This window comes from Vicugna pacos, unplaced genomic scaffold (assembly GCF_048564905.1).
Source record: "Vicugna pacos unplaced genomic scaffold, VicPac4 SAC-SAT, whole genome shotgun sequence".
Classification (NCBI taxonomy): domain Eukaryota; kingdom Metazoa; phylum Chordata; class Mammalia; order Artiodactyla; family Camelidae; genus Vicugna; species Vicugna pacos.
Genome location: NW_027328721.1, coordinates 59898079 through 59922942, shown reverse-complemented (window position 1 = coordinate 59922942; position 24864 = coordinate 59898079).

The following is a 24864-nucleotide window of genomic DNA, read 5'->3' as shown; positions in this document are numbered from 1 at the left end:
CCCACGCGCTGCCGACCGTTGCTGGAACCTCCCCACGTTCAGAATTCCGAAACAATTGTCAGTGCGTGGGGGAGTTCAGAGACAATTCCACGCAGCTCTCTTCAGTCACATGTGTTCCCTGTCCGGGGAAGTATGAGAAATACCTTCCCTGTCCTTGGGGAGGCAGCCTCTGTCACTGGGATTTCCTGCAAACCCCCCTAGCATTCCCTGGCACAGAGACATTAGGAAAACCCTCATGGGAGACCAGCTCAGGCATTCCGTTTGAACCCACGCGCTGCCGACCGTTGCTGGATCCTCCCCACGCCTAGTGTTCCGGAACCCTTGTCAGTGCGTGGGGGAGCTCGAGAGACAACTCCACACAGCTCTCTTCAGTCACAGGTGTTCCCTGTACGGGGAAGTCCGAGAAATACCTTCCCTGACCTTGGGGAGGCAGCCTCTGTCACTGGGATTACCTGCAAACACCCCTAGCATTCCCTGGCACACAGACATTAGGAAAACCCTCAGGGGAGACCAGCTCAGGCATTCCGATGGAACCCACGCGCTGCGGACCGTTGGTGGAACCTCCCCACGCTCAGGGTTCCGGAACCATTGTCAGTGCGTGGGGCAGGTCGAGAGACAACACCACGCAGCTCTCTTCAGTCACAGGTGTTCCCTGTCCGGGGAAGTCCGAGAAATACCTTCCCTGAACTTGGGGAGGCAGCCTCTGTCACTGGGACTTCCTGCAAACCCCCCTAGCATTCCCTGGCACAAAGACAGTGGGAAAACCCTCAGGGGAGACCAGCTCAAATATTCCGTTGGAACCCACGCGCTGCCGACCGTTGGTGGAACCTCCCCACGCTCAGGGTTCCGGAACCATTGTCAGTGCGTGGGGGAGCTCGAGAGACAACTCCACACAGCTCTCTTCAGTCACAGGTGTTCCCTGTCCGGGGAAGTCCGAGAAATACATTCCATGGCCTTGGGGAGGCAGCCTCTGACACTGGGAATTCCTGCACTCCCCCCTAGCATTCCCTGGCACAGAGACATTAGGAAAACCCTCATGGGAGACCAGGTAAGGCATTCCGTTGGAACCCACGCGCTGCCGACCGTTGGTGGAACCTCCCCACGCTCAGGGTTCCGGAACCATTGTCAGTGCTTGGGGGAGCTCGAGAGACAACTCCACGCAGCTCTCTTCAGTCACAGGTGTTCCCTGTCCGGGGAAGTCCGAGAAATACCTTCCCTGACCTTGGGGAGGCAGCCTCTGTCACTGGGATTTCCTGCAAAACCCCTAGCATGCCCTGGCACAGAGATATTAGGAAAACCCTCAGGGGAGACCAGCTCAGGCATTCCGTTGGAACCCACGCGCTGCCGACCGTTGGTGGAACCTCCCCACGCTCAGGGTTTCGGAACAATTGTCAGTGCGTGGGGGAGCTCGAGAGACAATTCCACGCAGCTCTCTTCAGTCACAGGTGTTCCCTGTCCGGGGAAGTCCGAGAAATACCTTCGCTGATCTTGGGGAGGCAGCCTCTGTCACTGGGATTTCCTGTAAACCCCCCTAGCATTCCCTGGCACAGAGACAGTAGGAAAACCCTCAGGGGATTCCAGCTCAGGCATTCCGTTGGAACCCACGCGCTGCCGACCGTTGGTGGAACATCCCCACGCTCAGGGTTCCGGAAACATTGTCAGTGCGTGGGGAGCTCGAGAGACAACTCCACGCAGCTCTCTTCAGTCACAGGTGTTCCCTGTTCGGGGAAGTCCGGGAGATACCTTCCCTGACCTTGGTGATGCAGCCTCTGTCACTGGGATTTCCTACAAACCCCCCTAGCATTCCCTAGCACAGAGATATAAGGAAAACCCTCAGGGGAGACCAGCTCAGGCATTCCGTTGGAACCCACGCGCTGCCGACCCTTGGTGGAACCTCCCCAATCTCAGGGTTCCGGAACAATTGTCAGTGCGTGGGGGAGCTCGAGAGACAACACTACGCAGCTCTCTTCAGTCACAGGTTTTCCCTGTCTGGGGAAGACTGAGAAATACCTTCCCTGACCTTGGGGAGGCAGCCTCTGTCACTGGGATTTCCTGCAAACACCCCTATCATTCCCTGGCACAGAGACAGTAGGAAAACCCTCAGGGGAGACCAGCTCAGGCATTCCATTGGATCCCACGCGCTGCCGACCGTTGGTGGAACCTCCCCACGCTCAGGGTTCCGGAACCATTGTCAGTGCGTGGGGGAGCTCGAGAGACAACTCCACGCAGCTCTCTTCAGTCACAGGTGTTCCCTCTCATGGGAAGACCGAGAAATATCTTCCCTGACCTTGGGGAGGCAGCCTCTGTCACTGGGATTTCCTGCAAACACCCCTAGCATTCCCTGTCACAGAGATATTAGGAAAACCCTCAGGGGAGACCAGCTCAGGCATTCCGTCTGAACCCACGCGCTGCCGACAGTTGGTGGAACCTCCCCACGCTCAGGGTTCCGGAACCATTGTCAGTGCGTGGTGGAGCTCGAGAGACAATTCCACGCAGCTCTCTTCAGTCACAGGTGTTCCCTGTCCGGGGAAGTATGAGAAATACCTTCCCTGACCTGGGGGAGGCAGCCTCTGTCACTGGGATTTCCTGCAAAACACCCTAGCATTCCCTGGCACAGAGACAGTGGGAAAACCCTCAGGGGAGACCAGCTCTGGCATTCCGTTGGAACCCATGCGCTGCCGACCGTTGTTGGTACCTCCCCACGCTCAGGGTTCCGGAAATATTGTCATTGCGTGGGGAGCTCGAGAGACAACTCCACGCAGCTCTCTTCTGTCACAGGTGTTCCTTGTCGGGGAAGTCCGAGAAATACCTTCCCTGAACTTGGGGAGGCAGCCTCTGTCACTGGGAATTCCTGCAAACCCATCTAGCATTCCCTGGCAAAGAGACAGTAGGAAAACCCTCAGGGGAGGCCAGCTCAGGCATTCCGTTGGAACCCACGCGCTGCCGACCGTTGGTGGTACCTCCCCACGCTCAGGGTTCCGGAACCATTGTCAGTGCGTGGGGGAGCTCGAGAGACAACTCCACGCAGCTCTCTTCAGTCACAGGTGTTCCCTGTCCGGGGAAGTCCGAGAAATACCTTCCCTGAACTTGGGGAGGCAGCCTCTGTCACTGGGATTTCCTGCAAACCCCCCTAGCATTCCCTGGCACAGAGACATTAGGAAAACCCTCATGGGAGACCAGCTCAGGCATTCCGTTGGAACCCACGCGCTGCCGACCGTTGCTGGAACCTCCCCACGTTCAGAATTCCGAAACAATTGTCAGTGCGTGGGGGAGTTCAGAGACAATTCCACGCAGCTCTCTTCAGTCACATGTGTTCCCTGTCCGGGGAAGTATGAGAAATACCTTCCCTGTCCTTGGGGAGGCAGCCTCTGTCACTGGGATTTCCTGCAAACCCCCCTAGCATTCCCTGGCACAGAGACATTAGGAAAACCCTCATGGGAGACCAGCTCAGGCATTCCGTTTGAACCCACGCGCTGCCGACCGTTGCTGGATCCTACCCACGCCTAGTGTTCCGGAACCCTTGTCAGTGCGTGGGGGAGCTCGAGAGACAACTCCACACAGCTCTCTTCAGTCACAGGTGTTCCCTGTACGGGGAAGTCCGAGAAATACCTTCCCTGACCTTGGGGAGGCAGCCTCTGTCACTGGGATTACCTGCAAACACCCCTAGCATTCCCTGGCACACAGACATTAGGAAAACCCTCAGGGGAGACCAGCTCAGGCATTCCGATGGAACCCACGCGCTGCGGAACGTTGGTGGAACCTCCCCACGCTCAGGGTTCCGGAACCATTGTCAGTGCGTGGGGCAGGTCGAGAGACAACACCACGCAGCTCTCTTCAGTCACAGGTGTTCCCTGTCCGGGGAAGTCCGAGAAATACCTTCCCTGAACTTGGGGAGGCAGCCTCTGTCACTGGGACATCCTGCAAACCCCCCTAGCATTCCCTGGCACAAAGACAGTGGGAAAACCCTCAGGGGAGACCAGCTCAAATATTCCGTTGGAACCCACGCGCTGCCGACCGTTGGTGGAACCTCCCCACGCTCAGGGTTCCGGAACCATTGTCAGTGCGTGGGGGAGCTCGAGAGACAACTCCACGCAGCTCTCTTCAGTCACAGGTGTTCCCTGTCCGGGGAAGTCCGAGAAATACATTCCATGGCCTTGGGGAGGCAGCCTCTGACACTGGGAATTCCTGCACTCCCCCCTAGCATTCCCTGGCACAGAGACATTAGGAAAACCCTCAGGGGAGACCAGGTCAGGCATTCCGTTGGAACAGATGCGCTGCCGACCGTTGGTGGAACCTCCCCACGCTCAGGGTTCCGGAACCATTGTCAGTGCTTGGGGGAGCTCGAGAGACAACTCCACGCAGCTCTCTTCAGTCACAGGTGTTCCCTGTCCGGGGAAGTCCGAGAAATACCTTCCCTGACCTTGGGGAGGCAGCCTCTGTCACTGGGATTTCCTGCAAAACCCCTAGCATGCCCTGGCACAGAGATATTAGGAAAACCCTCAGGGGAGACCAGCTCAGGCATTCCGTTGGAACCCACGAGCTGCCGACCGTTGGTGGAACCTCCCCACGCTCAGGGTTTCGGAACAATTGTCAGTGCGTGGGGGAGCTCGAGAGACAATTCCACGCAGCTCTCTTCAGTCACAGGTGTTCCCTGTCCGGGGAAGTCCGAGAAATACCTTCGCTGATCTTGGGGAGGCAGCCTCTGTCACTGGGATTTCCTGTAAACCCCCCTAGCATTCCCTGGCACAGAGACAGTAGGAAAACCCTCAGGGGATTCCAGCTCAGGCATTCCGTTGGAACCCACGCGCTGCCGACCGTTGGTGGAACATCCCCACGCTCAGGGTTCCGGAAACATTGTCAGTGCGTGGGGAGCTCGAGAGACAACTCCACGCAGCTCTGTTCAGTCACAGGTGTTCCCTGTTCGGGGAAGTCCGGGAGATACCTTCCCTGACCTTGGTGATGCAGCCTCTGTCACTGGGATTTCCTACAAACCCCCCTAGCATTCCCTGGCACAGAGATATAAGGAAAACCCTCAGGGGAGACCAGCTCAGGCATTCCGTTGGAACCCACGCGCTGCCGACCCTTGGTGGAACCTCCCCAATCTCAGGGTTCCGGAACAATTGTCAGTGCGTGGGGGAGCTCGAGAGACAACTCTACGCAGCTCTCTTCAGTCACAGGTTTTCCCTGTCTGGGGAAGACTGAGAAATACCTTCCCTGACCTTGGGGAGGCAGCCTCTGTCACTGGGATTTCCTGCAAACACCCCTATCATTCCCTGGCACAGAGACAGTAGGAAAACCCTCAGGGGAGACCAGCTCAGGCATTCCATTGGATCCCACGCGCTGCCGACCGTTGGTGGAACCTCCCCACGCTCAGGGTTCCGGAACCATTGTCAGTGCGTGGGGGAGCTCGAGAGACAACTCCACGCAGCTCTCTTCAGTCACAGGTGTTCCCTGTCATGGGAAGACCGAGAAATACCTTCCCTGACCTTGGGGAGGCAGCCTCTGTCACTGGGATTTCCTGCAAACACCCCTAGCATTCCCTGTCACAGAGATATTAGGAAAACCCTCAGGGGAGACCAGCTCAGGCATTCCGTCTGAACCCACGCGCTGCCGACAGTTGGTGGAACCTCCCCACGCTCAGGGTTCCGGAACCATTGTCAGTGCGTGGTGGAGCTCGAGAGACAATTCCACGCAGCTCTCTTCAGTCACAGGTGTTCCCTGTCCGGGGAAGTATGAGAAATACCTTCCCTGACCTGGGGGAGGCAGCCTCTGTCACTGGGATTTCCTGCAAAACACCCTAGCATTCCCTGGCACAGAGACAGTGGGAAAACCCTCAGGGGAGACCAGCTCTGGCATTCCGTTGGAACCCACGCGCTGCCGACAGTTGGTGGAACCTCCACACGCTCAGGGTTCCGGAACCATTGTCAGTGCTTGGGGGAGCTCGTGAGACAACTCCAAGCAGCTCTCTTCAGTCACAGGTGTTCCCTGTCCGGGGAAGTCTGAGAAATACCTTCCCTGACCTTGGGGAGGCAGTGTCTGTCACTGGGATTTCCTGCAAACCCCTCTAGCATTCCCTGGCACAGAGACATTAGGAAAACTCTCAGGGGAGACCAGCTCAGGCATTCCGTTGGAACCCACGCGCTGCCGACCGTTGGTGGAACATCCCCACGCTCAGGGTTCCGGAACCATTGTCAGTGCGTGGGGGAGCTCGAGAGACAACTCCACGCAGCTCTCTTCAGTCACAGGTGTTCCCTGTCCGGGGAAGTCCGAGAAATACCTTCCCTGAACTTGGGGAGGCAGCCTCTGTCACTGGGATTTCTTGCAAACCCCCCTAGCATTCCCTGGCACAGAGACATTAGGAAAACCCTCAGGGGAGACCAGCTCAGGCATTCCGTTGCAACCCACGCGCTGCCGACCGTTGGTGGAACCTCCCCACGCTCAGGGTTCCGGAACTATTGTCAGTGCGTGGGGGAGCTCGAGAGACAACTCCACGCAGCTCTCTTCAGTCACAGGTGTTCCCTGTCAGGGGAAGTCCGAGAAATACATTCCCTGACCTTGGGGAGGCAGCCTCTGTCACTGGGATTTCTTGTAAACCCCCCTAGCATTCCCTGGCACAGAGATATTAGGAAAACCCTCAGGGGAGACCAGCTCAGGCATTCCGTTTGAACCCACGCGCTGCCGACCGTTGGTGGAACCTCCCCACGCTCAGGGTTCCGGAACCATTGTCAGTGCGTGGTGGAGCTCGAGAGACAACTCCACGCAGCTCCCTTCAGTCACAGGTGTTCCCTGTCCGGGGAAGTCCGTGAAATACCTTCCCTGAGCTGGGGGAGGCAGTCTCTGTCACTGGGATTTCCTGCAAACCCCCCCAGCATTCCCTGGCACAGAGACATTAGGAAAACCCTCATGGGAGACCAGCACAGGCATTCTGTTGGAATCCACGCGCTGCCGACCGTTGGTGGAACCTCCCCACGCTCAGAGTTCCGGAACCATTGTCAGTGCGTGGGGGAGCTCGAGAGACAACTCCACGCAGCTCTCTTCAGTCACAGGTGTTCCCTGTCCGGGGAAGTATGAGAAATACATTCCCTGACTTGGGGGAGGCAGCCTCTATCACTGGGATTTCCTGCAAAACCGCCTAGCATTCCCTGGCACAGAGACAGTAGGAAAACCCTCAGGGGAGACCAGCTCAGGCATTCCGTTGGAACCCACGCACTGCCGACCGTTGGTGGAACCTCCACACGCTCAGGGTTCCGGAACCATTGTCAGTGCGTTGGGAGCTCGAGAAACAACTTCACGCAGCTCTCTTCAGTCACAGGTGTTCCTTGTCTGGGGAAGTCCGAGAAATACTTTCCCTGACCTTGGGGAACCAACCTCTGTCACTGGGATTTCCTGCAAACACCCCTAGCATTCCCTGGCACAGAGACAGTGGGAAAACCCTCAGGGGAGACCAGCCCAGGCATTCCGTTGGAACCCACGCGCTGCCGACCGTTGGTGGAACCTCCCCACGCTCAGGGTTCCGGAACCATTGTCAGTGCTTGGGAGAGCTCGAGAGACAACTCCACGCAGCTCTCTTCAGTCACAGGTGTTCCCTGTCCGGGGAAGTCCGAGAAATACCTTCCCTGACCTTTGGGAGGCAGCCTCTGTCACTGGGATATCCTGCAAAACCCCTAGCATTCCCTGGCACAGAGATATTAGGAAAACCCTCAGGGGAGACTAGCTCAGGCATTCCGTTGGAACCGACGCGCTGAGAACCGTTGGTGGAACCTCCCCACCCTCAGGGTTCCGGAACCATTGTCAGTGCGTGGGGAGCTCGAGAGACAACTCCACGCAGCTCTCTTCAGTCACAGGTGTTCTTTGTCCGAGGAAGTCCTAAAAATAACTTCCCTGACCTTGGGGAGGCAGCCTCTGTCACTGGGAGTTCCTGCAAACCCCCCTAGCAATCCTTGGCACAGAGAAATTAGGAAAACCCTCAGGGGAGACCAGCTCAGGCATTCCGTTGGAACCCACGTGCTGCCGACCGTTTGTGGAACATCCCCACGCTCAGGGTTCCGGAACCATTGTCAGTGCGTGGGGGAGCTCGAGAGACAACTCCACGCAGCTCTCTTCAGTCACAGGTGTTCCCTGTCCGGGGAAGTCCGAGAGATACCTTCCCTGACCTTGAGGATGCAGCCTCTGTCACTGGGATTTCTACAAATCCCCCTAGCATTCCCTAGCACAGAGATATAAGGAAAACCCTCAGGGGAGACCAGCTCAGGCATTCCGTTGTAACCCACGCGCTGCCGACCGTTGGTGGAACCTCCACACGCTCAGGGTTCCGGAACCATTGTCAGTGCGTTGGGGAGCTCGAGATACAACTCCACGCAGCTCTCTTCAGTCACAGGTGTTCCCTGTACGGGGAAGTCCGAGAAATAACTTCCCTGACTTTGGGGAGGCAGCCTCTGTCACTGGGATTTCCTGCAAACCCCGCTAGCATTCCCTGGGACAGAGACATTAGGAAAACCCTCAGGGGATACCAGCTCAGGCATTCCGTTGGAACCCACGCGCTGCCGACCGTTGGTGGAACCTCCCCACGCTCAGGGTTCCGGAACCATTGTCAGTGCGTGGGGGAGCTCGAGAGATAACTCCACGCAGCTGTCTTCAATCACAGGTGTTCCCTTTCCGGGGAAGTCCGAGAAATACATTCCCTGACTTTGGGGAGGCAGCCTCTGTCACTCTGAATTCCTGGAAACCCCCCTAGCATTCCCTGGCACAGAGACATTAGGAAAACACTCAGGGGAGACCAGCTCAGGTATTCTGTTGGAACCCACGCGCTGCCAACCGTTGGTGGAACCTCCCCACGCTCAGGGTTCCGGAACCATTGTCAGTGCGTGGGGGAGCTCGAGAGACAACTCCACGCAGCTCTCTTCAGTCACAGGTGTTCCCTGTCCGGGGAAGTCCGAGAAATAACTTCCCTGACCTTGGGGAGGCAGCCTCTGTCACTTTGATTAGCTGCAAATATCCTAGCATTCCCTGGCACAGGGACATTAGGAAAACCCTCAGGGGAGACCAGCTCAGGCATTCCGTTGGAACCCACGCGCTGCCGACCTTTGGTGGAACCTCCCCACGCTCAGGGTTCCGGAACCATTGTCAGTGCGTGGGGGAGCTCGAGAGACAACTCCACGCAGCTCTCTTCAGTCACAGGTGTTCCCTGTCCTGGGAAGTCCGAGAAATATCTTCCCTGACCTTGGGGAGTCAGCCTCTGTCACTGGGATTTCCTGCAAACCCCCCTAGCCTTCCCTGGCACAGATACATTAGGAAAACCCTCAGAGGAGACCAGCTCAGGCATTCCGTTGGAACCCACGCGCTGCCGACCGTTGGTGGAACCTCCCCACGCTCAGGGTTCCGGAACCTTTGTCAGTGCGTGGGGGACCTCGAGAGACAACTCCACGCAGCTCTCTTCAGTCACAGGTGTTCCCTGTTCGGGGAAGTCCTAGAAATACCTTCCCTGACCTTGGGGAGGCAGCCTCTGTCACTGGGATTTCCTGCAAACACCCCTAGCATACCCTGGCACAGAGACATTAGGAAAACCCTCAGGGGAGACCAGCTCAGGCATTCCGTTGGAACCCACGCGCTGCCGACCGTTGGTGGAACTTCCCCACGCTCAGGGTTCCGGAAAATTTGTCAGTGCGTGGGGGAGCTCGAGAGACAACTCCACGCAGCTCTCTTCAGTCACAGGTGTTCCCTGTCCGGGGAAGTCCGAGAAATACCTTCCCTGACCTTGGGGAGGCAGCCTCTGTCACTTTGATAAGCTGCAAAAATCCTAGCATTCCCTGGAACAGAGACATTAGGAAAAGCCTCATGGGAGAGCAGCTCAGGCATTCCGTTGGAACCCACGCGCTGCCGACCGTTGGTGGAAACTCCCCACGCTCAGGGTTCCGGAACCATTGTCATTGCGTGGGGGAGCTCGAGAGACAACTCCACGCAGCTCTCTTCAGTCACAGGTGTTCCCTGTCCGGGGAAGTCTGAGAAATACCTTCCCTGACCTTGGGGAGGCAGCCTCGGTCACTGGAATTTCCTGCAAACCCCCTAGCATTCCCTGGCACAGAGACATTAGGAAATCCCTCAGCGGAGACCAGCTCAGGTATTCCGTTGGAACCCACGCGCTGCCGACCTTTGGTGGAACCTCCCCACGCTCAGGGTTCCGGAACAATTGTCAGTGCGTGGGGGACCTCGAGAGACAACTCCACGCAGCTCTCTTCAGTCACAGGTGTTCCCTGTACGGGGAAGTCCGAGAAATACCTTCCCTGACCTTGGGGAGGCAGCCTCTGTCACTGGGAATTCCTGCAAACCCCTCTAGCATTCCCTGGCACTGAGACATTAGGAAAACCGTCAGGGGAGACCAGCTCAGACATTCCGTTGGAACCCACGCGCTGCCGACCGTTGGTGGAACCTCCCCACGCTCAGGGTTCCGGAACCATTGTCAGTGCGTGGGAGAGCTCGAGAGACAACTCCACGCAGCTCTCTTCAGTCACAGGTGTTCCCTGTCCGGGGAAGTCCGAGAAATACCTTCCCTGACCTTGGGGAGGCAGTCTCTGTCACTGGGATTTCCTGCAAACCCCCCTAGCATTCCCTGGCAGAGAGATAGTAGGAAAACCCTCAGGGGAGACCAGCTCAGGCATTCCGTTGGAACCGACGCGCTGAGAACCGTTGGTGGATCCTCCCCACCCTCAGGGTTCCGGAACCATTGTCAGTGCGTTGGGAGCTCGAGAGACAACTCCACGCAGCTCTCTTCAGTCACAGGTGTTCTTTGTCCGAGGAAGTCCGAGAAATATCTTCCCTGACCTTGGGGAGGCAGCCTCTGTCACTGGGATTTCCTGCAAACCCCCCTAGCAATCCTTGGCACAGAGACATTAGGAAAACCCTCAGGGGAGACCAGCTCAGGCATTCCGTTGGAACCCACGTGCTGCCGACCGTTTGTGGAACATCCCCACGCTCAGGGTTCCGGAACCATTGTCAGTGCGTGGGGGAGCTCGAGATACAACTCCACGCAGCTTTCTTCAGTCACAGGTGTTCCCTGTCCGGGGAAGTCCGAGAAATAACTTCCCTGACTTTGGGGAGGTAGCCTCTGTCACTGGGATTTCCTGCAAACCCCCCTAGCATTGCCTGGGACAGAGACATTAGGAAAACCCTCAGGGGAGACCAGCTCAGGCATTCCGTTGGAACCGACGCGCTGCCGAACGTTGGTGGAACCTCCCCACGCTCAGGGTTCCGGAACCATTGTCAGTGCGTGAGGGAGCACAAGAGTCAACTCCACGCAGCTCTCTTCAGTCACAGGTTTTCCCCTCCCGGGAATGCCGAGAAATAGTTTCGCTGAACTTGGGGAGGCAGCCTCTGACACTGGGATTTCCTGCAAACCCCCCTAGCATTCCCTGGCACAGAGACATTAGGAAAACACTCAGGGGAGACCAGCTCAGGTATTCCGTTGGAACCCACGCGCTGCCGACCGTTGATGGAACCTCCCCACGCTCAGGGTTCCGGAACGATTGTCAGTGCGTGGGGGAGCTCGAGAGACAACTCCAAGCAGCTCTCTTCAGTCACAGGTGTTCCCTGTCCGGGGAAATCCGAGAAATAACTTCCCTGACCTTGGGGAGGCAGCCTCTGTCACTTTGATTAGCTGCAAATATCCTAGCATTCCCTGGCACAGAGACATTCTGAAAACACTCAGGGGAGACCAGCTCAGGCATTCCGTTGGAACCCACGCGCTGCCGACCTTTGGTGGAACCTCCCCACGCTCAGGGTTCCGGAACCATTGTCAGTGCGTGGGGGAGCTCGAGAGACAACTCCACGCAGCTCTCTTCAGTCACAGGTGTTCCCTGTCCGGGGAAGTCCGAGAAATATCTTCCCTGACCTTGGGGAGGCAGCCTCTGTCACTGGGATTTCCTGCAAACCCCCCTAGCCTTCCCTGGCACAGATACATTAGGAAAACCCTCAGAGGAGACCAGCTCAGGCATTCCGTTGGAACCCACGTGCTGCCGACCGTTGGTGGAACCTCCCCACGCTCAGGGTTCCGGAACCTTTGTCAGTGCGTGGGGGACCTCGAGAGACAACTCCACGCAGCTCTCTTCAGTCACAGGTGTTCCCTGTTCGGGGAAGTCCTAGAAATAACTTCCCTGACCTTGGGGAGGCAGACTCTGTCACTGGGATTTCCTGCAAACACCCCTAGCATACCCTGGCACAGAGACATTAGGAAAACCCTCAGGGGAGACCAGCTCAGGCATTCCGTTTGAACCCACGCGCTGCCGACCGTTGGTGGAACCTCCCCACGCTCAGGGTTCCGGAACCATTGTCAGTGCGTGGTGGAGCTCGAGAGACAATTCCACGCAGCTCTCTTCAGTCACAGGTGTTCCCTGTCCGGGGAAGTATGAGAAATACATTCCCTGACCTGGGGGAGGCACCCTCTGTCACTGGGATTTCCTGCAAAACACCCTAGCATTCCCTGGCACAGAGACAGTAGGAAAACACTCAGGGGAGACCAGCTCAGACATTCCGTTGGAACCCACGCGCTGCCGACCGTTGGTGGAACCTCCCCACGCTCAGGGTTCCGGAACCCTCGTCAGTGCTTGCGGGAGCTCGAGAGACAACTCCACGCAGCTCCCTTCAGTCACAGGTGTTCCCTGACAGGGGAAGTCCGAGAAATACCTTCCCTGACCTTGGGGAGGCAGCCTCTGTCACTGGGATTTCCTGCAAACCCCCCTAGCATTCCCTGGCACAGAGATATTAGGAAAACCCTCAGGGGAGACCAGCTCAGGTATTCCGTTGGAACCCACGCGCTGCCGACCGTTGGTGGAACCGCCCCACGCTCAGGGTTCCGGAACCATTGTCAGTGCGTGGGGGAGCTCGAGAGACAACTCCACGCAGCTCTCTTCAGTCACAGGGGTTCCCTGTCCGGGGAAGCCCGAGAAATACCTTCCCTGATCTTGGGGATGCAGTTTCTGTCACTGGGAATTCCTGTAATCCCCTCTTGCAATCCTTGGCACAGAGACAGTAGGAAAACCCTCAGGGGAGACCAGCTCAGGCATTCCGTTGGAACCCACGCGCTGCCGACCGTTGTTGGTACCTCCCCACGCTCAGGGTTCCGGAAATATTGTCAGTGCGTGGGGAGCTCGAGAGACAACTCCACGCAGCTCTCTTCTGTCACAGGTGTTCCTTGTCCGGGGAAGTCCGAGAAATACCTTCCCTGAACTTGGGGAGGCAGCCTCTGTCACTGGGAATTCCTGCAAACCCATCTAGCATTCCCTGGCAAAGAGACAGTAGGAAAACCCTCAGGGGAGGCCAGCTCAGGCATTCCGTTGGAACCCACGCGCTGCCGACCGTTGGTGGTACCTCCCCACGCTCAGGGTTCCGGAACCATTGTCAGTGCGTGGGGGAGCTCGAGAGACAATTCCACGCAGCTCTCTTCAGTCACAGGTGTTCCCTGTCCGGGGAAGTCCGAGAAATACCTTCCCTGACCTTGGGGAGGCAGCACCTGTCACTGGGAATTCCTGCAAACCCCTCTAGCATTCCCTGGCACAGAGACAGTAGGAAAACCCTCAGGGGAGACCAGCTCAGGCATTCCGTTGGAACCCACGCGCTGCCGACCGTTGGTGGAACCTCCCCACGCTCAGGGTTCCGGAACCATTGTCAGTGCGTGGGGGAAATCGAGAGACAACTCCACGCAGCTCTCTTCAGTCACAGGTGTTCCCTGTCCGGGGAAGTCTGAGAAATACCTTCCCTGACCTTGGGGAGGCAGCCTCTGTCACTGGGAATTCCTGCAAACCCCTCTAGCATTCCCTGGCACAGAGACAGTAGGAAAACCCTCAGTGGAGACCAGCTCAGGCATTCCGTTGGAACCCACGCGCTGCCGACCGTTGGTGGAACCTCCCCACGCTCAGGGTTCCGGAACCATTGTCAGTGCGTGGGGGAGCTCGAGAGACAACTCCACGCAGCTCTCTTCAGTCACAGGTGTTCCCTGTCCGGGGAAGTTCGAGAAATAACGTCCCTGACCTTGGGGAGGCAGCCTCTGTCACTTTGATTTGCTGCAAAAACCCTAGCATTCCCTGGCACAGAGATATTCGGAAAACCCTCAGGGGAGACCAGCTCAGGCATTCCGTTGGAACCCACGCGCTGCCGACCGTTGGTGGAACCTCCCCACGCTCAGGGTTCCGGTACCATTGTCAGTGCGTGTGGGAGCTCGAGAGACAACTCCACGCAGCTCTCTTCAGTCACAGGTGTTCCCTATCCAGGGAAGTCCGAGAAATACCTTCCCTGACCTTGGGGAGGCAGCCTCTGTCACTGGGATTTCCTGCAAACTCCCCTAGCATTCCTTGGCACAAAGACATTAGGAAAAACCTCAGGTGAGACCAGCTCAGGCATTCCGTTGGAACCCACGCGCTGCCGACCGTTGGTGGAACCTCCCCACGCTCAGGGTTCCGGAACCATTGTCAGTGCGTGGGGGAGCCCGAGAGACAACTCCACGCAGCTTTCTTCAGTCACAGGTGTTCCCTGTCCGGGGAAGTCTGAGAAATACATTCCCTGACTTTGGGGACGCAGGCTCTGTCACTGGGATTTCCTGCAAATCCCCCTAGCATTCCCTGTCAGAGAGACATTAGGAAAACCCTCAGTGGAGACCAGCTCAGGTATTTCGTTGGAACCCACGCGCTGCCGACCGTTGGTGGAACCTCCCCACGCTCAGGGTTCCGGAACCATTGTCAGTGCGTGGGGGAGCTCGAGAGAAAAACTCCACGCAGCTCTCTTCAGTCACAGGTGTTCCCTGTCCAGGGAAGTCCTTGAAATACCTTCCTTGACCTTGGGGAGGCAGCCTCTGTCACTGGGATTTCCTACAAACCCCCCTAGCATTCCCTGGCTCAGAGAAATTAGGAAAACCCTCTGGGGAGACCAGCTCAGGCATTCCGTGGAACCCACGCGCTGCCGACCGTTGGTGGAACCTCCCCACGCTCAGGGTTCCGGAACCATTGTCAGTGCGTTGGGGAGCTCGAGAGACAACTCCACGAAGCTCACTTCAGTCACAGGTGTTCCCTGTCCGGGGAAGTCCGAGAAATAGCTTCCCTGACCTTGGGGAGGCAGCCTCTGTCACTGGGATTTCCTGCAAACCCCCCTAGCATTCCCTGGCACAGAGACATTAGGAAAACCCTCAGGGGAGACCAGCTCAGGCATTCCGTTGGAACCCACGCGCTGAGGACCGTTGGTGGAACCTCCCCACGCTCAGGGTTCCGGAACCATTGTCAGTGCGTGGGGGAGCTCGAGAGACAAGTCCATGCAGCTCTCCTCAGTCACAGGTGTTCCCTGTCCGGGGAAGTATGAGAAATACCTTCCCTGACCTGGGGGAGGCAGCCACTGTCACTGGGATTTCCTGCAAACCCCCCTAGCATTCCCTGGCACAGAGAGAGTAGGAAAACCCTCCGGGGAGACCAGCTCAGGCATTCCGTTGGAACCCACGCGCTGCCGATCGTTGTTGGAACCTCCCCAAGCTCAGGGTTCCGGAACCATTGTCAGTGCGTGGGGGAGCTCGAGAGACAAGTCCACGCAGCTCTCTTCAGTCACAGGTGTTCCCTGTCCGGGGAAGTCCGAGAAATACCTTCGCTGATCTTGGGGAGGCAGCCTCTGTCACTGGGAATTCCTGCAAACCCCCCTAGCATTCCCTGGCACAGAGACATTAGGAAAACCATCAGGGGAGACCAGCTCAGGCATTCCGTTGGAACCCACGCGCTGCCGACCGTTGGTGGAACCTCCCCACGCTCAGGGTTCCGGAACCATTGTCAGTGCTTGAGGGAGCTCGAGAGACAACTCCACGCAGCTCTCTTCAGTCACAGGTGTTCCCTGTCCGGGGAAGTCCAAGAAATACCTTCCCTGACCTTGGGGAGGCAGCCTCTGTCACTGGGATTTCCTGCAAAACCCCTAGCATTCCCTGGCACAGAGATATTAGGAAAACCCTCAGGGGAGACCAGCTCAGGCATTCCGTTGGAACCCACGCGCTGCCGACCGTTGGTGGAACCTCCCCACGCTCATGGTTTCGGAACCATTGTCAGTGCGTGGGGGAGATCGAGAGACAACTCCACGCAACTCTCTTCAGTCACAGGTGTTCCCTGTCCGGGGAAGTCCGAGAAATAACTTCCCTGACCTTGGGGAGGCAGCCTCTGTCACTGGGATTTCCTGCAAACCCCTCTAGTATTCCCTGGCACAGAGACAGTAGTAAAACCTACAGGGGAGACCAGCTCAGGCATTCCGTTGGAACCCACGCGCTGCCGACCGTTGGTGGAACCTCCCCACGCTCAGGGTTCCGGAAACATTGTCAGTGCGTGGGGGAGCTCGAGAGAAAAACTCCACGCAGCTCTCTTCAGTCACAGGTGTTCCCTGTCCGGGGAAGTCCGAGAAATAGCTTCCCTGACCTTGGGGAGGCAGCCTCTGTCACTGGGATTTCCTGCAAACCCCCCTAGCATTCCCTGGCACAGAGACATTAGGAAAACCCTCAGGGGAGACCAGCTCAGGCATTCCGTTGGAACCCACGCGCTGAGGACCGTTGGTGGAACCTCCCCACGCTCAGGGTTCCGGAACCATTGTCAGTGCGTGGGGGAGCTCGAGAGACAACTCCACGCAGCTCTCTTCAGTCACAGGTGTTCCCTGTCCGGGGAAGTCCGAGAAATACATTCCCTGACCTTGGGGAGGCAGCCTCTGTCACTGGGATTTCCTGCAACACCCCTAGCATTCCCTGGCAAAGAGATATTAGGAAAACCCTCAGGGGAGACCAGCTCAGGCATTCCGTTGGAACCCACGCGCTGCCGACCGTTGGTGGAAACTCCCCACGCTCAGGGTTTCGGAACCATTGTCAGTGCGTGGGGGAGATCGAGAGACAACTCCACGCAGCTCTCTTCAGTCACAGGTGTTCCCTGTCCGGGGAAGTCCGAGAAATAACTTCCCTGACCTTGGGGAGGCAGCCTCTGTCACTGGGATTTCCTGCAAACCCCTCGAATATTCCCTGGCACAGAGACAGTAGTAAAACTTTCAGGGGAGACCAGCTCAGGCATTCCGTTGGAACCCACGCGCTGCCAACCGTTGGTGGAAACTCCCCACGCTCAGGGTTCCGGAACCATTGTCAGTGCGTGGGGGAGCTCGAGAGACAATTCCACGCAGCTCTCTTCAGTCACAGGTGTTCCCTGTCCGGGGAAGTCCGAGAAATACCTTCGCTGATCTTGGGGAGGCAGCCTCTGTCACTGGGAATTCCTGCAAAACCCCCTAGCATTCCCTGGCACAGAGACATTAGGAAAAACCTCAGGGGAGACCAGCTCAGGCATTCCGTTGGAACCCACGCGCTGCCGAACGTTGGTGGAACCTCCCCACGCTCAGGGTTCCGGAACCATTGTCAGTGCTTGGGGGAGCTCGAGAGACAACTCCACGCAGCTCTCTTCAGTCACAGGTGTTCCCTATCCGGGGAAGTCCGAGAAATACCTTCCTTGACCTTGGGGAGGCAGCCTCTGTCACTGGGATTTCCTGCAAACCCCCCTAGCATTCCTGGCTCAGAGAAATTAGGAAAACCCTCTGGGGAGTCCAGCTCAGGCATTCCGTTGGAACCCACGCGCTGCCGACCGTTGGTGGAACCTCCCCACGCTCAGGGTTCCGGAACCATTGTCAGTGCGTTGGGGAGCTCGAGAGACAACTCCACGAAGCTCTCTTCAGTCACAGGTGTTCCCTGTCCGGGGAAGTCCGAGAAATAGCTTCCCTGACCTTGGGGAGGCAGCCACTGTCACTGGGATTTCCTGCAAACCCCCCTAGCATTCCCTGGCACAGAGAGAGTAGGAAAACCCTCAGGGGAGACCAGCTCAGGCATTCCGTTGGAACCCACGCGCTGCCGATCGTTGTTGGAACCTCCCCACGCTCAGGGTTCCGGAACCATTGTCAGTGCGTGGGGGAGCTCGAGAGACAACTCCACGCAGCTCTCTTCAGTCACATCTGTTCCCTGTACAGGGAAGCCCGAGAAATACCTTCGCTGACCTTGGGGACGCAGCCTCTGTCACTGGGATTTCCTGCAAACCCCCCTAGTATTCCCTGGCACAGAGAGAGTAAGAAAACCCTCAGGGGAGACCAGCTCAGGCATTCCGTTGGAACCCACGCGCTGCCGACCGTTGTTGGTACCTCCCCACGCTCAGGGTTCCGGAAATATTGTCATTGCGTGGGGAGCTCGAGAGACAACTCCACGCAGCTCTCTTCAGTCACAGGTGTTCCTTGTCCGGGGAAGTCCGAGAAATACCTTCCCTGTACTTGGGGAGGCAGCCTCTGTCACTGGGAATTCCTGCAAACCCATCTAGCATTCCCTGGCAAAGAGACAGTAGGAAAACCCTCAGGGGAGACCAGCTCAGGCATTCCGTTGGAACCCACGCGCTGCCGACCGTTGGTGGTACCTCCCCACGCTCAGGGTTCCGGAACCATTGTCAGTGCGTGGGGGAGCTCGAGAGACAACTCCACGCAGCTCTCTTCAGTCACAGGTGTTCCCTGTCTGGGGAAGTCCGAGAAATACCTTCCCTGAACTTGGGGAGGCAGCCTCTGTCACTGGGATTTCCTGCAAACCCCCCTAGCATTCCCTGGCACAGAGACATTAGGAAAACCCTCATGGGAGACCAGCTCAGGCATTCCGTTGGAACCCACGCGCTGCCGACCGTTGCTGGAACCTCCCCACGTTCAGAATTCCGAAACAATTGTCAGTGCGTGGGGGAGCTCAGAGACAATTCCACGCAGCTCTCTTCAGTCACATGTGTTCCCTGTTCGGGGAAGTATGAGAAATACCTTCCCTGTCCTTGGGGAGGCAGCCTCTGTCACTGGGATTTCCTGCAAACCCCCCTAGCATTCCCTGGCACAGAGACAGTAGTAAAACCTTCATGGGAGACCAGCTCAGGCATTCCGTTGGAACCCACGCGCTGCCGACCGTTGGTGGAACCTCCCCACGCTCAGGGTTCCGGTACTATTGTCAGTGGGTGGGGGAGCTCGAGAGACAATTCCACGCAGCTCTCTTCAGTCACAGGTGTTCCCTGTCCGGGGAAGTCCGAGAAATACCTTCGCTGATCTTGGGGAGGCAGCCTCTGTCACTGGGATTTCCTGTAAACCCCCCTAGCATTCCCTGGCACAGAGACAGTAGGAAAACCCTCAGGGGAGTCCTGCTAAGGCATTCCGTTTGAACCCACGCGCTGCCGACAGTTGTTGGTACCTCCCCACGCTCAGGGTTCCGGAACCATTTTCAGTGCGTAGGGGAGCTCGAGAGACAACTCCACGGAGCTCTCTTCATTCACAGGTGTTCCCTGTCCGGGGAAGTATGAGAAATACATTCCCTGACCTTGGGGAGGCAGCCTCTGTCAGTGGGATTTCCTGCAAAACACCTAGCATTCCCTGGCACAGAGATATTAGGAAAACCCTCAGGGGAGACCAGCTCAGGCATTCCGTTGGAACCCACGCGCTGCCGACCGTTGGTGGAACCTCCCCACGCTCAGGGTTTCAGAACCATTGTCAGTGCGTGGGGGAGATCGAGAGACAACTCCACGCAGCTCTCTTCAGTCACAGGTGTTCCCTGTCCGGGGAAGTCCGAGAAATACCTTCCCTGAACTTGGGGATGCAGCCTCTGTCACTGGGACTTAGTGCAAACCCCCTAGCATTCCCTGGCACAGAGACATTAGGAAAACCCTCATGGGAGACCAGCTCAGGCATTCCGTTGGAACCCACGCGCTGCCGACCGTTGGTGGAACCTCCCCACGTTCAGAGTTCCGGAACCATTGTCAGTGCGTGGGGGAGCTCGAGAGACAATTCCACGCAGCTCTCTTCAGTCACAGGTGTTCCCTGTCCGGGGAAGTATGAGAAACACATTCCGTGACCTGGGGGAGGCAGCCTCTGTCACTGGGATTTCCTGCAAAACCCCCTAGCATTCCCTGGCACAGAGACAGTAGGAAAACCCTCAGGGGAGACCAGCTCAGGCATTCCGTTGGAACCCACGTGCTGCCGACCGTTGGTGGAAACTCCACACGCTCAGGGTTCCGGAACCATAGTCAGTGCGTGGGGAGCTCGAGAGACAATTCCACGCAGCTCTCTTCAGTCACAGGTGTTCTTTGTCCGAGGAAGTCCGAGAAATATCTTCCCTGACCTTGGGGAGGCAGCCTCTGTCCCTGGGATTTCCTGCAAACCCCCAAGCATTCCTTGGCACAGAGACATTAGGAAAACCCTCAGGGGAGACCAGTTCAGGCATTCCGTTGGAACCCACGCGCTGCCGACCGTTGGTGGAACATCCCCACGCTCAGGGTTCCGGAACCATTGACAGTGCGTGGGGGAGCTCGAGAGACAACTCCACGCAGCTCTCTTCAGTCACAGGTGTTCCCTGTACGGGGAAGTCCGGGAGATACCTTCCCTGACCTTGGTGATGCAGCCTCTGTCACTGGGATTTCCTACAAACCCCCCTAGCATTCCCTGGCACAGAGATATAAGGAAAACCCTCAGGGGAGACCAGCTCAGGCATTCCGTTGGAACCCACGCGCTGCCGACCCTTGGTGGAACCTCCCCAATCTCAGGGTTCCGGAACCATTGTCAGTGCGTGGGGGAGCTCGAGAGACAACACCACGCAGCTCTCTTCAGTCACAGGTGTTCCCTGTCTGGGGAAGACTGAGAAATACCTTCCCTGACCTTGGGGAGGCAGCCTCTGTCACTGGGATTTCCTGCAAACCCCCCTATCATTCCCTGGCACAGAGACAGTAGGAAAACCCTCAGGGGAGACCAGCTCAGGCATTCCATTGGAACCCACGCGCTGCCGACCGTTGGTGGAACCTCCCCACGCTCAGGGTTCCGGAACCATTGTCAGTGCGCGGGGGAGCTCAAGAGAAAACTCCATGCAGCTCTCTTCAGTCACAGGTGTTCCCTGTCTTGGGAAGACCAAGAAATACCTTCCCTGACCTTGGGGAGGCAGCCTCAGTCACTGGGATTTCCTGCAAACCCCCCTAGCATTCCCTGGCACAGAGATATTAGGAAAACCCTCAGTGGAGACCAGCTCAGGCATTCCGTTTGAACCCACGCGCTGCCGACAGTTGGTGGAACCTCCCCACGCTCAGGGTTCCGGAAACATGGTCAGTGCGTGGTGGAGCTCGAGAGACAATTCCACGCAGCTCTGTTCAGTCACAGGTGTTCCCTGTCCGGGGAAGTATGAGAAATACCTTCCCTGACCTGGGGGAGGCATCCTCTGTCACTGGGATTTCCTGCAAAACACCCTAGCATTCCCTGGCACAGAGACAGTAGGAAAACCCTCAGGGGAGACCAGCTCAGGCATTCCGTTGGAACCCACGCGCTGCCGACCGTTGGTGGAACCTCCACACGCTCAGGGTTCCGGAACCATTGTCAGTGCTTGGGGGAGCTCGTGAGACAACTCCACGCAGCTCTCTTCAGTCACAGGTGTTCCCTGTCCGGGGAAGTCCGAGAAATACATTCCCTGACCTTGGGGAGGCAGTCTCTGTCACTGGGATTTCCTGCAAACCCCCCTAGCATTCCCTGGCACAGAGACCTTAGGAAAACCCTCAGGGGAGACCAACTCAGGCATTCCGTTGGAACCCACGCGCTGCCGACCGTTGGTGGAACCTCCCCACGTTCAGAGTTCCGGAACCATTGTCAGTGCGTGGGGGAGCTCGAGAGACAACTCCACGCAGCTCTCTTCAGTCACAGGTGTTCCCTGTCCGGGCAAGTATGAGAAATACAATCCCTGACCTAGGGGAGGCAGCCTCTATCACTGGGATTTCCTGCAAAACCGCCTAGCATTCCCTGGCACAGAGACAGTAGGAAAACCCTCAGGGGAGACCAGCTCAGGCATTCCGTTGGAACCCACGCACTGCCGACAGTTGGTGGAACCTCCACACGCTCAGGGTTCCGGAACCATTGTCAGTGCGCTGGGAGCTCGAGAAACAACTTCACGCAGCTCTCTTCAGTCACAGGTGTTCCTTGTCTGGGGAAGTCCGAGAAATACCTTCCCTGACCTTGGGGAACCAGCCTCTGTCACTGGGATTTCCTGCAAACCCCCCTAGCATTCCCTGGCACAGAGACAGTGGGAAAACCCTCAGGGGAGACCAGCCCAGGCATTCCGTTGGAACCCACGCGCTGCCGACCGTTGGTGGAACCTCCCCACGCTCAGGGTTCCGGAACCATTGTCAGTGCTTGGGAGAGCTCGAGAGACAACTCCACGCAGCTCTCTTCAGTCACAGGTGTTCCCTGTCCGGGGAAGTCCGAGAAATACCTTCCCTGACCTTGGGGATGCAGCCTCTGTCACTGGGATTTCCTGCAAAACCCCTAGCATTCCCTGGCACAGAGATATTAGGAAAACCCTCAGGGGAGACCAGCTCAGGCATTCCGTTGGAACCCACGCGCTGCCGACCGTTGTTGGAACCTCCCCACGCTCAGGGTTCCGGAACCATTGTCAGTGCGTGGGGGAGCTCGAGAGACAACTCCACGCAGCTCTCTTCAGTCACAGGGGTTCCCTGTCCGGGGAAGTCCGAGAAATACCTTCCCTGACCTTGGGGAGGCAGTCTCTGTCACTGGGATTTTCTGCAAACACCTCTAGCATTCCCTGGCACAGAGACAGTAGGAAAACTCTCAGGGGAGACCAGCTCAGGCATTCCGTTGGAACCCACGCGCTGCCGACCGTTGGTGGAACCTCCCCACTCTCAGGGTTCCGGAAACATTGTCAGTGCGTGGGGGAGCTCGAGAGACAACTCCACGCAGCTCTCTTCAGTCACAGGTGTTCCCTGTCCGGGCAAGTATGAGAAATACAATCCCTGACCTAGGGGAGGCAGCCTCTATCACTGGGATTTCCTGCAAAACCGCCTAGCATTCCCTGGCACAGAGACAGTAGGAAAACCCTCAGGGGAGACCAGCTCAGGCATTCCGTTGGAACCCACGCACTGCCGACAGTTGGTGGAACCTCCACACGCTCAGGGTTCCGGAACCATTGTCAGTGCGCTGGGAGCTCGAGAAACAACTTCACGCAGCTCTCTTCAGTCACAGGTGTTCCTTGTCTGGGGAAGTCCGAGAAATACCTTCCCTGACCTTGGGGAACCAGCCTCTGTCACTGGGATTTCCTGCAAACCCCCCTAGCATTCCCTGGCACAGAGACAGTGGGAAAACCCTCAGGGGAGACCAGCCCAGGCATTCCGTTGGAACCCACGCGCTGCCGACCGTTGGTGGAACCTCCCCACGCTCAGGGTTCCGGAACCATTGTCAGTGCTTGGGAGAGCTCGAGAGACAACTCCACGCAGCTCTCTTCAGTCACAGGTGTTCCCTGTCCGGGGAAGTCCGAGAAATACCTTCCCTGACCTTGGGGATGCAGCCTCTGTCACTGGGATTTCCTGCAAAACCCCTAGCATTCCCTGGCACAGAGATATTAGGAAAACCCTCAGGGGAGACCAGCTCAGGCATTCCGTTGGAACCCACGCGCTGCCGACCGTTGTTGGAACCTCCCCACGCTCAGGGTTCCGGAACCATTGTCAGTGCGTGGGGGAGCTCGAGAGACAACTCCACGCAGCTCTCTTCAGTCACAGGGGTTCCCTGTCCGGGGAAGTCCGAGAAATACCTTCCCTGACCTTGGGGAGGCAGTCTCTGTCACTGGGATTTTCTGCAAACACCTCTAGCATTCCCTGGCACAGAGACAGTAGGAAAACTCTCAGGGGAGACCAGCTCAGGCATTCCGTTGGAACCCACGCGCTGCCGACCGTTGGTGGAACCTCCCCACTCTCAGGGTTCCGGAAACATTGTCAGTGCGTGGGGGAGCTCGAGAGAAAACTCCACGCAGCTCTCTTCATTCACAGGTGTTCCCTGTCCTGGGAAGTCCGAGAAATACCTTCCCTGACCTTGGGGAGGCAGCCTCTGTCACTGGGAATTCCTGCAAACCCCCCTAGCATTCCCTGGCACAGAGACATTAGGAAAACCCTCAGGGGAGACCAGCTCAGGCATTCCGTTGGAACCCACGTGCTGCCGACCGTTGGTGGAACCTCCACACGCTCAGGGTTCCGGAACCATTGTCAGTGCGTTGGGGAGCTCGAGATACAACTCCACGCAGCTCTCTTCAGTCACAGGTGTTCCCTGTCCGGGGAAGTCCGAGAAATAACTTCCCTGACTTTGGGGAGGCAGCCTCTGTCACTGGGATTTCCTGCAAACCCCCCTAGCATTCCCTGGGACAGAGACATTAGGAAAACCCTCAGGGGAGACCAGCTCAGGCATTCCGTTGGAACCGACGCGCTGCCGACCGTTGGTGGAACCTCCCCACGCTCAGGGTTCCGGAACCATTGTCAGTGCGTGAGGGAGCACAAGAGTCAACTCCACGCAGCTCTCTTCAGTCACAGGTGTTCCCCTCCCGGGAATGCCGAGAAATAGTTTCGCTGAACTTGGGGAGGCAGCCTCTGACACTGGGATTTCCTGCAAACCCCCCTAGCATTCCCTGGCACAGAGACAGTAGGAAATCCCTCAGGGGAGACCAGCTCAGGCATTCCGTTGGAACCCACGCGCTGCCGACCGTTGGTGGAACCTCCCCACGCTCAGGGTTCCGGAACCATTGTCAGTGCGTGGGGGAGCTCGAGAGACAACTCCACGCAGCTCTCTTCAGTCACAGGTGTTCCCTGTCCGGGGAAGTCCGAGAAATAACTTCCCTGACCTTGGGGAGGCAGCCTCTGTCACTTTGATTATCTGCAAATATCCTAGCATTCCCTGGCACAGAGACATTAGGAAAACCCTCAGGGGAGACCAGCTCAGGCATTCCGTTGGAACCCACGCGCTGCCGACCTTTGGTGGAACCTCCCCACGCTCAGGGTTCCGGAAAGATTGTCAGTGCGT